We start from the raw sequence: 12,083 nt of genomic DNA on the forward strand, positions 1-12,083 counted from the left end.
CATATGAAAAGTGGATCACATTTGGAGCTATCTGGCACAGGAAATCCAGAACTCAGCTGGGATGACTCTGCCATTTTGAACAGCATTGTTTTCAACAGCATGCAATAAATCATTTTATAGAAGTAACCAAGACTGTTTTAAAATTTATGCTTTAGAAAAACAAAAGTGTAAACATGCGGAGGGGTCTGTGGGCTTTGGTTAAGCTGCTGTTCTTCCGGGCAGTTATTACCTACTGCCACCTTCATCTCTGATGGAAATATGCTCTTTATTATTATTATTGTTATGGGCTACCTCGATGGCTCTGTCGTTATGTTGCTTGGCTGCTGACCCAAAAGAGCATGTTCGATCCCGGCTGCTGGGGCTGAATTTGAATCGAGGTGAAATTCTAGAGGCCCGTGTACTGTGTGATGTCAGTGCATAAGAATCCCAGGTGGTCAAAATTTCCGGAGCCCTTCACTGCGGCGTCCCTCATAGCCTAGTCGCTTTGGGACTTAACACCCCCATAAACCATAAACGTGCATTATCCATGTACCCACCTAACGTTTCTCATTTTCATTCTGCTTAAAACTAAGCTCACCAGACAGGAAAGAATGTTCCTTCGGCGCCTTTTCCCAGGAACCGCCGTGGTGTCGTTTTGACGGGAAGCATTCCGACTCCTTGAAGTTGGCAGTGAGCTCATAGCATGCCTGGCGTCTCAAGCAGAGACTCCTGTGTAACTGTAAAACCTCATTACACACGTGAACATACTCGCACATAAACTCTTTCCTCATCTCTGGAGTAGCGTTGCACCACTGTGCAGATGCAGTTGGTAACCTTCGGTACACACTGTGGCATAAGTTAAGATTTCTTTAAATGTCGCCTTATAGATTGCACTGTTGTCCTCCTCTGAGCTGCTGCTGGAATCGCTCTTGCCATGTGCTAGATGTGGCAGCAACACAGACCGCATTCCTAGCATAGTTATCCGGCGTCTCTCAGAAGAGCAGACAGAAGAAGGCATTGATTGAGAGGTGAAGGCTTCACACGTCTATGCCGCCGAACAGTTTTTGCTTCCATGGCCCAACTGATGCCATCTCATTAAAAACACAAGTACACTTGGGACAATAAAATTCAACAGATGGTCAGGCCATCTTTTGTTTCTCCCATCTTCATCATAAACCTTAGAACTAGTACCAGGAATATATACATTAGACACACTGCCACTGAATGCCTTTCTTCAAAGGGAAGTGATGCCTTCCCACATGTCAGATTATTTTTCTCATTCACGTAAGTCTGGAACTCCAATACACTTGTGGCTCTGCAAGAAGAAATAGAACAGCCCAGTGCCAGCCAGTGCAGTACGTCAGTGCAAGGAGTGCGTCAGCATTAAAGAACGACATAGGTCAAAAAGGTGCACTTATAGGTCACTTAGCTACTATGCAGCTAGCTGGTTGCCAACAGAGCTACCAAAATACGTTCGAAAGGGCACCACGAAGCAGCGCTATTCCCGCAAATGCTTCGTAAGGGTTGCCTTTTGTGCAAAGGCCATGGGGCAAAACTGGCATTGGGACGGCTTCACCAATGTGGATGTGGACATATGTTACCAAAGTGTTTTTTGGAAAAGGCACTGTCACAATAGCTGCAACGGTGTGCATAAGGACGTGTTACCAAAATATGTTTTTTGGAAAAAGCACTGTCACAGTAGGTGCAACGGAAGTAAACAAACGATGTCAGACGCCAGATTCTAGAAGATCTTATTCTCTACAACAATGTCTGCACCGTCTGGATTCCTTGAACCCTCCCGCGTCATATCCCCTAGCGCACTCGTTTGGCTCTGGGTGCTTTCCTCCACTTGCGGCATTGCCGTTACAAAGTGATAACAACGTAAGCTCAACTCTTGAGCAGTGAGACTGGGGGTCCTTCATATGGTAGTAAAAGATAATGTGCACCTTGCGCAAAAACTAAATAATATGCATACTTGATAGCGCATTTAACATATGTGGTTACAGCTTAATATTGTTTGCAGTGATCTTATATAACGAGCATGCAGCAAGTTCTAGCATTCCTTTTGCAAACAGCGGCCGTGGCAGTAGAATTTTAATGGAGGTGAAATTCTAGAGGCCCGTGTACTGTGCGATATCAGTGCACGTTGAAGAGTCCCAGGTGGTCGAAATTTACAGAGCCCTTCACCATGGCGTCCCTCATAGCCTGTGTCGCTTTGGGACGTTAAATTCCCATAAACCAAACCCTTTTTTGCACACCAAAACATTTTACTTATATTTAAGGCATTGCAGCTTTTAAAGCGAACATTTAATACTACAACATACTTTAGACAATTAATTTACTTGAAAATTATACCGTCATGGGCAGCAAGGCATGAAGGATGGGACAAAAGGGTTGTCTCTTTGGACTTCCTGCTGCTTGATTCCTTGTGTTGTATTGCTTCTAACAGAAGTAAAAGAAACATTAACTTAGTTGCAGTGTGAACATTCCAAATATAAACAAGCTGCACGATGCAACTAAAAACTGAAAAGGGAAGTTCCTGGTCATAAGTGGCAGGCTGGATTTGGCCCAATGACACCAACATTGAGCACTAGCTGCTAAATTAGGGGGCAGGTGAAACAACACTATAATATGGATCCAGGCCCTCACCACAACAGTGATGCACTTTTCATACGACTCACACAGTGGAGCTTGTGTTGGATATAGTGCAATTGATCAACATTAGAGTACCAAAAGTCTCTTCAATTTCCAATTATTGCAAAGCAGTTTGTACAAAATGGCTCTTTGCATTTTAGGATAAGACCTGTATTGAAGCGATGATGTACATTACTTTGAAGCATTGCCTGTGGTGGCTGTTGTGGTGGAGGGGACACATTTTCATCCTTAGAGCTACTCAATAGCCTGATGAGTCTTCTGCTTTTTCCCCTTCCTAAATCATAGTCAGACAGATCTGATGCGTCCTGTGCCTTCCTTGGCCCTTTCTGTGCTTCTCCATATGTATCTGAAAACAGTACTGCCATAACGGCCATCAAAGAGAGTTAGAAAATGGGCCTTGACCTTCTGTACTTGTCCACATACCTAAGAAACAACTTTTGGCATGGTAACTCCTTTTAAAAAATGAAAACCTAATTCAGTTCTTAAGAAACTCTCAACAAGAACATGCAATGTCATTTATTTGTTTTATATTCTGCTGAACACGAGATGTGAGAGCACAATAAATAAACTCAAATGCTGCTTTAAGCTCCAAAGCATTGCGTGGCATGTTCAAGAATTGAAGCAGTGAAGTAACCAAAACATTACTAGACTCGGGCTAGGTGAAGACCGCTTACGACATTATCCAACGTTTGCTTCTTTCTGGTAGCTGTAGTTATATAGCAAGGGCAGTCCTTAGACTGCTCATGAATGACCACAAACTAATAAATATGGCTATTTCTTATTACGAGATTGGTTTTTGAGGGAAGGAAGTGGCGCAGTATTTGTCTCGCATCTCAGTGGACACTTGAACTGCGCCCTAAGGGAAGGGATAAAGGAGGGAGAGAAGGGAAGAGGCTCCGTAGTGGACGGCTCCAGAATAATTTTGCCTCTTTTTTTCCTCTTTGGCTCGTCAGGGTCCATATCTAAGTTTGGTTTGGTTTATGGTTTATGAAGCTTAACGTCCCAAAGCTACTCAGGCTATGAGAGACGCCGTAGTGAAGGGCTCCGGAAATTTCGACCACCTGGGGTTCTTTAACGTGCACTGACATCGCACAGTACACGGACATCTAGAATTTCGCCTCCATCGAAATTCGACCGCCGTGGCCGGGATCGAACCCGTGTCTTTCGGGCCGGCAGCCGAGCGCCATAACCACTCAGCCACCGCGGCGGCCCATATCTAAGTTTGACATGACCTCTGCTTTGGAGAGCTTGTTTTTTGCTTCTTTATAACTATCTAGATCACATGTAGCAAAAAGTACTCTCTTCACCATTAGTGGCCCTATTACAGTGGCAGCCAGCACTAAGAGGAAACATAAATAGAAACGATTGATATGCTATCCACGGAGTGTCAACACAAGTGAATAATATAATGAAAATGCTTTAACAGACCTGTAATTCTAACATAACAGAACAACTTCGTTACTATTATTCAGTTATTTCAAAGGAATTGCATTTATCAAACAAAACATCAAGGTATAAAAAGGTCAATGTGAAAAGTAAATTCCATAGAACCTTGCACAAATAGAACACCACTGTGGTGCAAAAGCTGTAAATTTTAAAGCTATCAACCGAAAAGTTTTGTATCTGAAACAACCGCTTTAATGAGGCATTACCAGCTTCTATTCCATTGGCACAAACACAGCCTACAAAGAATTCGTCATCAAAGACTCCGGCTAGGGTCTGTCCCCTCTACTTTGTAAAAAAGCAAACCTTAAAGAATACCGGCGAGAATAGGGAGTGCTGAACAAACTGGTACAAGTTTCCTTAATAAAAATGCACAACTTGCCATACATATCACGAACCACATATGTGGTTTGAATCCACCCTGATCCTTGCTCAGTGCAGCTTTTCACTATCTCGCACATTTTTAAGCCTATTGAGGCCACATACACATTAAACCACGTATCCAGCTGCGTCGTACTACAAGAACAGCGTCTTCTTCAGGGAACTTGACAATGGCAAAATCTGTCTTTGAAGAAAATAATAAACATTAGTGAAACTTTCATGATTCACCTCTTTACAAATGATAGATGCCCCCAGTGGCAAGGGGAAGAAATTACACTAATAATTAAAGATTCGTGATAGTCTCATAGCAGTCATTCACATGAAAAGACTCACGTTTCTGAACCAATGAAATGAATGCAATAAACAGGATGTGAGAGTGCAACATACAAGCAACTGCAAAAAAAAATTTTGTGAGCTGGTATATTTAGCTAGAACAAGAAACAGCCTTGCCCCCGCAGGGGGGGCATCTGCAGCTTGCAGGCGATGGTGAGTGGCGACACAATGGGTTCCCAAGCATCCGCAGGGCACCCGGAGCTGGCCCCCGTTGGAGGGGGGCTAGGAGTCGCTCCCGACGGGACCACGGGTCAAGAACGACGCTCCGAACTGCGCCACCACCACCAGGACAGGACTGCCAACAAGTTAAAGAAGTTGGATGATGGGAGGAAGAAAACTTGGGGGTTTATTTACATTATATACATAGAGGTCAAAAGGAACTTTTCTCTGAAGAGAAGATAATAAAAGGAGGCTTAAGGAGCCTTAAAAGGGAGCATGATTAGGGGAGCACCCAAAAGGGAACATGACTGAGCATTACATGGGAGCACAGAAGAGGGGCACGACTTTCACTGCACTCGCTGTTTAGTTTTATACGGTTCTTGTTCCCCAGATTCCCCAGGTTGAGGACGTTTCCACAAACGCACCAACGTACATAGGGACATGCCCTCGTCACGTGTTGAGCCAGGGAGAGAGAAGGCCCTTGTGTCCACGTCGACAGCGGAGAGGGATGATCTCGTAGCCAGCCGAAAGATTGCACGCACTGCTCACACCTGTTCTTTAGATGTCAGTCGACCCTCGGACAAGAACGCAGGGCCGGGTCTAGTAGCCAAAAGGAGTAGCTTCGTCATTTGCCATGCATGCGAAGATTAGCAGACGACCGCCAGCTCGCTGCCGTATTCAACGAATGAGGCCACATTGCTCCGTTCAGCTTAGTCACGGCCATAAGGGATTAGCTGCCGCTCGATCCCTGTGGCGGCCTCTCCGCTTCACCAAGAGTCTGTCCAGTGTAGCAGCACTCGGTGCTGTCAGGTGCTCGACGCTCGCTGTGGCGGCGTTCCACGGGCCCTCGCTACCCTTGCTTGGTTCCCAGAATCCACTTGGGCAACGCTCTCGGTACTCTGGTATCGAATGTGGGAGCGATTCTTATCGCGTGGCTCGGAACCATACCAAAGAAGCTTAGTGCTGGCTTCCAGCAGGTGAGCTTCGCTGACGACGCTGCCAACACAGACGGGCGAGCGCCAGAATGTAACACCCCGCTCCACTCTTCGCTGGATAGGCCAGGCGTTGGCCGACGGGTATGATAGCAGCGGTGACGCGCCGTCTTGACAGGCACAGGTGGCGACGCACCGCCTCCTCGGGCCGCCATCTGCTGGCCTCCATAGATGTGTCAGAGCCGCTAAATCCATTCCAGCTGCCCCGGACATTCGTCCTCCTTGGCGGCCAGCCCGGCGGTGGCGACGATTGCGAAGACCGGGTCTGGTAGGCGTCGGCAGCGGTGGTGTTGGCGACATGATGGGCGATTTCGCTGATGGTACGCTCCGGGAGGACTGGGAGGCAGCCCTGCTCGGCTGCTCGGACCTAGCAAGCCAGAAGGCCCTGGTCCACCGAGCCCGAGTCGCAGCGGTCGCCAATGGGCTCCTGTAATGAGGAGCCCACCTAGGGATTGCGAGAGGTTGCTCCGGCTACCTCAAGCTTCCTCCCTGAAATAAAGTTTTTCACACACACACTGGTACGCTGGCGTAGTCTGTCGAGCCCATGCACCTCTAACGAGCAGTCCTCGAGGCTCCAGCACAGAGGGGACACTGGCGAAGTAAGGCGGTCTCTGCGAGGCCAGAACCTACTTCCGTGCAAGCAGACCCCCGTAGGAGGGAGGTACCGGCGACCCACGTCTTACGCTGAAGCTGGACAGCCATATGCCCCCCTCTACACACACACGCATGCGCTGGCGCACATACATGGTCAGCAATGAGTCCCTCTGCCCTGCTAAACGGAGTGAGGGGAAAGAAAGGGACAACATCCCGACCTGCATTGGAGGCTGCAAGTCTGTCGCACGGGTGTCGGCTGCTCCGAGAAACAGCAGGCTGCAGAATCCCTCTTCTAATGGCTCGAATGGCGCTTTCGTTGGTGTTCGTTTTGCTCTCCCCTCCCGCGCCACACATCTACACTTGCAGTTTACAAAGGTGTCCACATGAAAAAGAAACTAAATACATCAAACAACCGAAGAAAACTGTTCCGCATGCACTTTTTTACATTTATACAAATGTGTACCTGCTTGTGTGAGAAAGCTCTCGGAAGAGGCGTGCGCTTGCGGAGGCTGGAACGGACAGCGAAGCGTTTGTCTCATTACCGGAAAAGTCCGTTGTCAAGGGCGCGCTGTCACTATGATGCACGGCTGCTGAGAGGGTAGCAATGCGGCTGCCGAAAGCGGTCGGACGCACCAGGTCGGGCGCACTCTTGCGGCCTACAATGGTAGGCTTTCAAGTCAGCGATATGAACGCGGCTGGGGCTGTGCCCCGTTCAGGAATCCACCGGCTCATACACAAGGGGAGAAAACCATTTCTCCCCAGCAACTTAGGAGCCAAAGAAGCGGAAAACCCTTTGCTGGCATCACTGAGGGCATGGTTGTATTTGAGCACTAAGTCATCTACCTGAAAGGAGACGTTTCGGTGGCTTTTGTCATATTGAGCCTTCTGCTGGGCTCAAGCAGCATCCAGGCTTTTCTGTGCCGTACTAAGGGCTTGCGCTAGCCTGGTGCAAAGCTGCACAACGTAAAAACACTCCTCCGGTGCAATCTCAACCCCTGCTTGGTGCTGCGTGACAACAGTCGGGATTTTCCAGCTCCCTGTCCTCTTTCAATCTTTTTCCCCCTCCCCTCCTCCTCCTATGACACGCCGGCAGTGGGCATGGAGGCCAGCCCTCCAGTAGACAAGCCCGTGTCTTCCGACTTTCATTTTTCCCTACAACCACAGAAGAGAGCCAGCTCTCTCCTAAAGGTGAGAAATGCGGGAGAGAAACCCGTAGAATGGTTCTCAGCAGTCCAAATTGCGAACGCGAGCTCGTTTAGGTGGTCTGCCCAATCCTTCTGGCTCTGGGCGAAGGCCGTGAGCATCGACTTTACGGTGCGACTGCAGCGTTCCGTCATGTCTGCCAGCAAAAAAAATGCTCCAGGACCTGACCAGATACACTATCAAATGCTTGCCCATCTTTCCCAGCCTGCCATAGAGGCACTCTTGAATTTTTTTAACAAAATATTCACAGAAGGAAAAATACCTAGAGTGGAAGAAAGCCATCATAGTGCCATTCCTGAAACCTGGAAAACCACCAACTTCCCAGCTTTTCAGCTTTCTAAAAGAAGCAGAGGTACTTGAAAACCTGTAAATTTTGAACCACTGGTTCGCTTTATTGGATGGTACACCTCAGCTACTTCTTCATTCCTGAGAAGGCTGACACTTTTTATTTGATTGGTTGGGAGCCTCAGGATCCTTGGGCAGCCAAGGATAGCCACTGTGGCTACCTTACCTTCTCTGTGACTTTTACCATTAGCTATTTCCAGATTTGCTCTTCTCTGTTTTTTACCAGGCAGTTCAATATTTTTAGGTCATCTACACCATCAACGATTTTTCATATTCCTAAATATCCTACAGAAAACCATTTCTATACCTTGAGCTTGGTGCATGATGGCTTTAACTGCCTATGTGCTTTAATACCCAACACAACACCGCTTTTAATGGTCACGAAAATCTGGCCAAGGTTTCATATAGGGACAGTGTTTTCCGCTAGTGGTGCACTTTTTGGAGAGGGGCATGAATCGGCCGCGCACCCTATATATATATAGTGATTATTTATTTAAAATAACAAAAAGGAAGGTAAAAGATGTTTGCTCACCCCGGCATCTGCCATCACTAATCGGCGGCACCTGAGCTCTGGTAGCGGAAATATAGGATAGCAGGCAGTTTGAAGAAGTGAAACGAAAGAGGTGAGGGGATAGCAGGAAAGAGATAGGGGTGAGGGCATATATACACTATTTACAAATTATAGTTTAATTGTTCAGGCTGCGCGCGTTCAGCCGCCGGGGCGGGAGAGGGGGTGGCGCCGGTGAGCAGGCGGCGGGAGAGGATATGGCCCGGTGCACTCAGCCGGTCCGGGCTGCACCATCACCACCTAGACAAGTTCAGGCCTCAATGCTCCCGTCGTGACGTCATGCGTCGAGGCCTGCGGGCGCTGTGGAAGCAGATAAGCGCGCGCAAGAATTGGGGGAGCTCATCGCTTGGCGTACAATAATGTGTTTTAACAAATTGTTCCCAACAAAACGTGTTACGGAACACATGTTCGTTTATTTGCTTTTTAGGGTTTCAGCTTTTCTTTCTTAGATTTGTTGTCGTCATCAACGGTTCGGTCATTCATCCGGCTGCAAAAGTTTTTGAGAAGGATGTTAGTGCTGCACCAAAGAATGTGTTTAAGCACAAATTCGCACGTGTGTCCATCGTCACAGGCATCAAATTCACACGAGTCGTCATTTGTCAGCAAATCCATTGTCAGCTCCGTGACGAGCTTACGCTGGTCTGGCGCTCTTAAAAACTCCGCGTCCTTTGCAAGCTGTTCAACTACGACGTAATTGTGTGCGACGGCATTCACTGCAAACATTGCCGGGAAAAGAAGTCCTCCGCGATCCAGCTGCTTAACAAGATCGTAGTTTTCCTCGTTGGGCGAAACTGTGATGGTCTTGCTCACTGTTAGCGCTGATCTGCATTTTGTGCAGTTTAGCCTCTTCAGAGCTGTATGCACGGCATATCCTGCAACGTACACAAGAACGGGGATGATGTCTGTTATCTTTGATAAAGCCGCTGCAGTCACAACGACGTTGAACGAAGGGCGCGGCGTGTCCACAGATCCGTGCAGGTGTTCCCACTTCTCAGTTTTTTCGCTTGCACAGATTTCTTGAAGTTTAGGCAGCGTGTTTTGCAGTCGTAGTTTATTTTGGCCTTCATAAATCTGTCTTAAGGAAATATGATATTGTGCTCCAGCCAGCTGCCTGTATTTGCCGAATCTTTCCTCTAAACTGTCCGTCTGCACCTTTCCCAGAAGAACGTAAGATAGATTAAGCTCTTCAAAGCAGTATCGGGCTACTTCGATGAGTGCGTGAGTTGTGTGGTGTAAAGCAGTATGCGTCTCTTTGGTCAAACAACCGCTGTCGAGGCGTTTGCTGTGCCACTCATCGAGCCAGTCCAACAGCTTGTACAAGACCTCCAGTTTAGGATCGTCCACAGAGGGGAACACCGGCTCTTGAAAATTGTCGCGGAGTCTCTTCCCTTTGTACGGAGTCTTTACATTCACGATTTTCCACCATTTAACTATGATCTCAATGAAGCTAGCAGTGTGCTCTGGGAAGTTCAGGTTGTGTGTTTTTCCAAGCGCACGAAGTATGTGAGGTAAGCCATCGCTGAAAATCTGTAGAGCAAGCTTGACGTTTTGCCTTTCAAGATTGGATGGAAACAGCGCCTTCCTTGATAAACTATGACCGTATCTAAGAAGTTGGTCACACTCAAGGTTGTGTGCGTTTCTGATGGTGGCGAATGACGCAGTCAACATGCGCCGCGGTTGTGCTGTATCATCCTCGAATTCGGGAAGTAGAAACACAGCTGGTCATTTTTCTGGTTTAGCCAGTTGTTCCGAATGCATTTTAGTATGTGGACTGGGTCGATCACAAAAAACAACGGTCTCGAGGAGTCACATGGATGGGGATAAACGATTCCTTTTGTTGACGGAGATGCAAAGTAAGACATTGCCTTTCTGTTTAGAGAGTGAGAGAGACTCTTTAATGAAGAAACAGAATTTAGCCGGCGTTTCAATATTGCTGGCATGCTACTCTGCGTAGGGAGGGGAATTTGGGAGATAAAGACTGAAGGAGAGCAGCGTGGAAGAGGTGGAAAAAAAACGAAGATAAAATGCAGCCATGAAATGGGTACTAAGGATGCAGTGGCGAGTATTGATGTAACCTATGGAATGATGGAGTGCATAGTCCGACGAATGGGCTGACGAAGTTCACTGCAAGAAGAATGCATGAAGGTAACCTGCAAGTGAATTTAGAGCTTATCGAGATGTCCAATGTCTTTTAAATATGTAAAAAGAAAGTTCATTGCAAGTCTCTGTTGCCTGAAGCAGGCTAAGGGGCCTAAATCTTTGTCCATTGTTAGGGGCACTGGGCAGAGCTTCTGCATGCAATGTTCATAGTACGCACGCTCGTTAGCATACGCAGGGCACTCAAGCAGGATATGTTCCACAGTTTCTATCGAAGCACAGTTGTCACAATGCGGACTGTTCATTTGTCCAAAACGGTATCGCAGGCCATTTGTATATGCAGCATTCAGACGAAGGCGGTGATAAAGTGTTTCGAGTTGTCGAGGAATTCTGGGTGAGAGTCTTGATCTAAGATGTGGGTCGATTGAGTGAAGAAATTGGTACTGATGTGTCGGCAAACTCCAAAGCCGATACGTTTCTTCGTACGCAAAACTTTTAGCCATTTGGGACGCATCAGATTTCGTGAGAAAACTTCGAATGTATCTATGATGTTGATGGCTCTTACGGGCCGCTTCATCTGCTTTTTCATTAGCCATGATGCCACAGTGAGCAGGTACCCACTGAAAAGTTATGCAGTGGCCTGCGGCAATAGCTAAATGATGGATATACCCAATGTCCAGGGAAACTGGCTGGTGATTCGTTTTCTTCAGCAGGTTGGCCAGGATCTGCAGAGATGCTTTTGAATCGGTGAAGATAACCCAACGGCCGGCGGTTCGGCGCAGGATGTAAGAAACAGCTTCCTTAATGCCGTGAAGCTCAGCTGTTGTAGAGGAGGTCCTCCGCTGCAGCCGGTAAGAAAGGGCATGGCCTGTTGAGGGCACATAAAGGCCACAAGAAGAAGTTTCTTTAGTAGTTGAACCATCGGTGAAGATATGGATGTGCTGCGTATATTCTTCGATTAAGTAGGCGAGAGTAGCTTGCAGAAGTGCTGCCTGTGGCATGCGGCTCTTTGCATTCACACCTGGAACAGACTTCTTCACCTTTAGAGGAGAGAGTGTCCATGGAGGAAAGGCCAGAGGTAGTAGTTTCTGAGGCTGATTAACAGTAGGAAGGGGCAGGAGCAGCACTGCCTGGCCAAAGCTAGAGTTGCTGTGAGTTAGGTGGACACGGTGTAGGAAGTGCTTCTTCCCTTGCAGGACATGGCGGAGATGGGTACGCATAGTTTCCTGGGCGGCAATTACCTGAAGTGGGAGACATCCTGCCTCCGCTACTGTTCCTGATGCAGAGGAACCCTTTGGGAGGCCAAGACATATTCGCAGGCAGTTGTTCCGTGC

At 47.6% G+C, this 12,083-nt stretch overlaps 1 protein-coding gene and 1 pseudogene across 3 annotated transcripts in view; one reads left to right on the top strand and one right to left on the bottom strand.

The window, feature by feature from the left end:
• Positions 1–12,083, top strand: part of LOC144132566 (uncharacterized) — a 132,663-nt gene that overhangs the window by 97,520 nt on the left and 23,060 nt on the right. The window lies entirely within an intron of this gene.
• On the bottom strand, positions 8,700–10,592 carry LOC144133635 (uncharacterized; annotated as a pseudogene).

This window comes from Amblyomma americanum, chromosome 5 (genome assembly GCF_052857255.1).
Source record: "Amblyomma americanum isolate KBUSLIRL-KWMA chromosome 5, ASM5285725v1, whole genome shotgun sequence".
Lineage (NCBI taxonomy): Eukaryota > Metazoa > Arthropoda > Arachnida > Ixodida > Ixodidae > Amblyomma > Amblyomma americanum.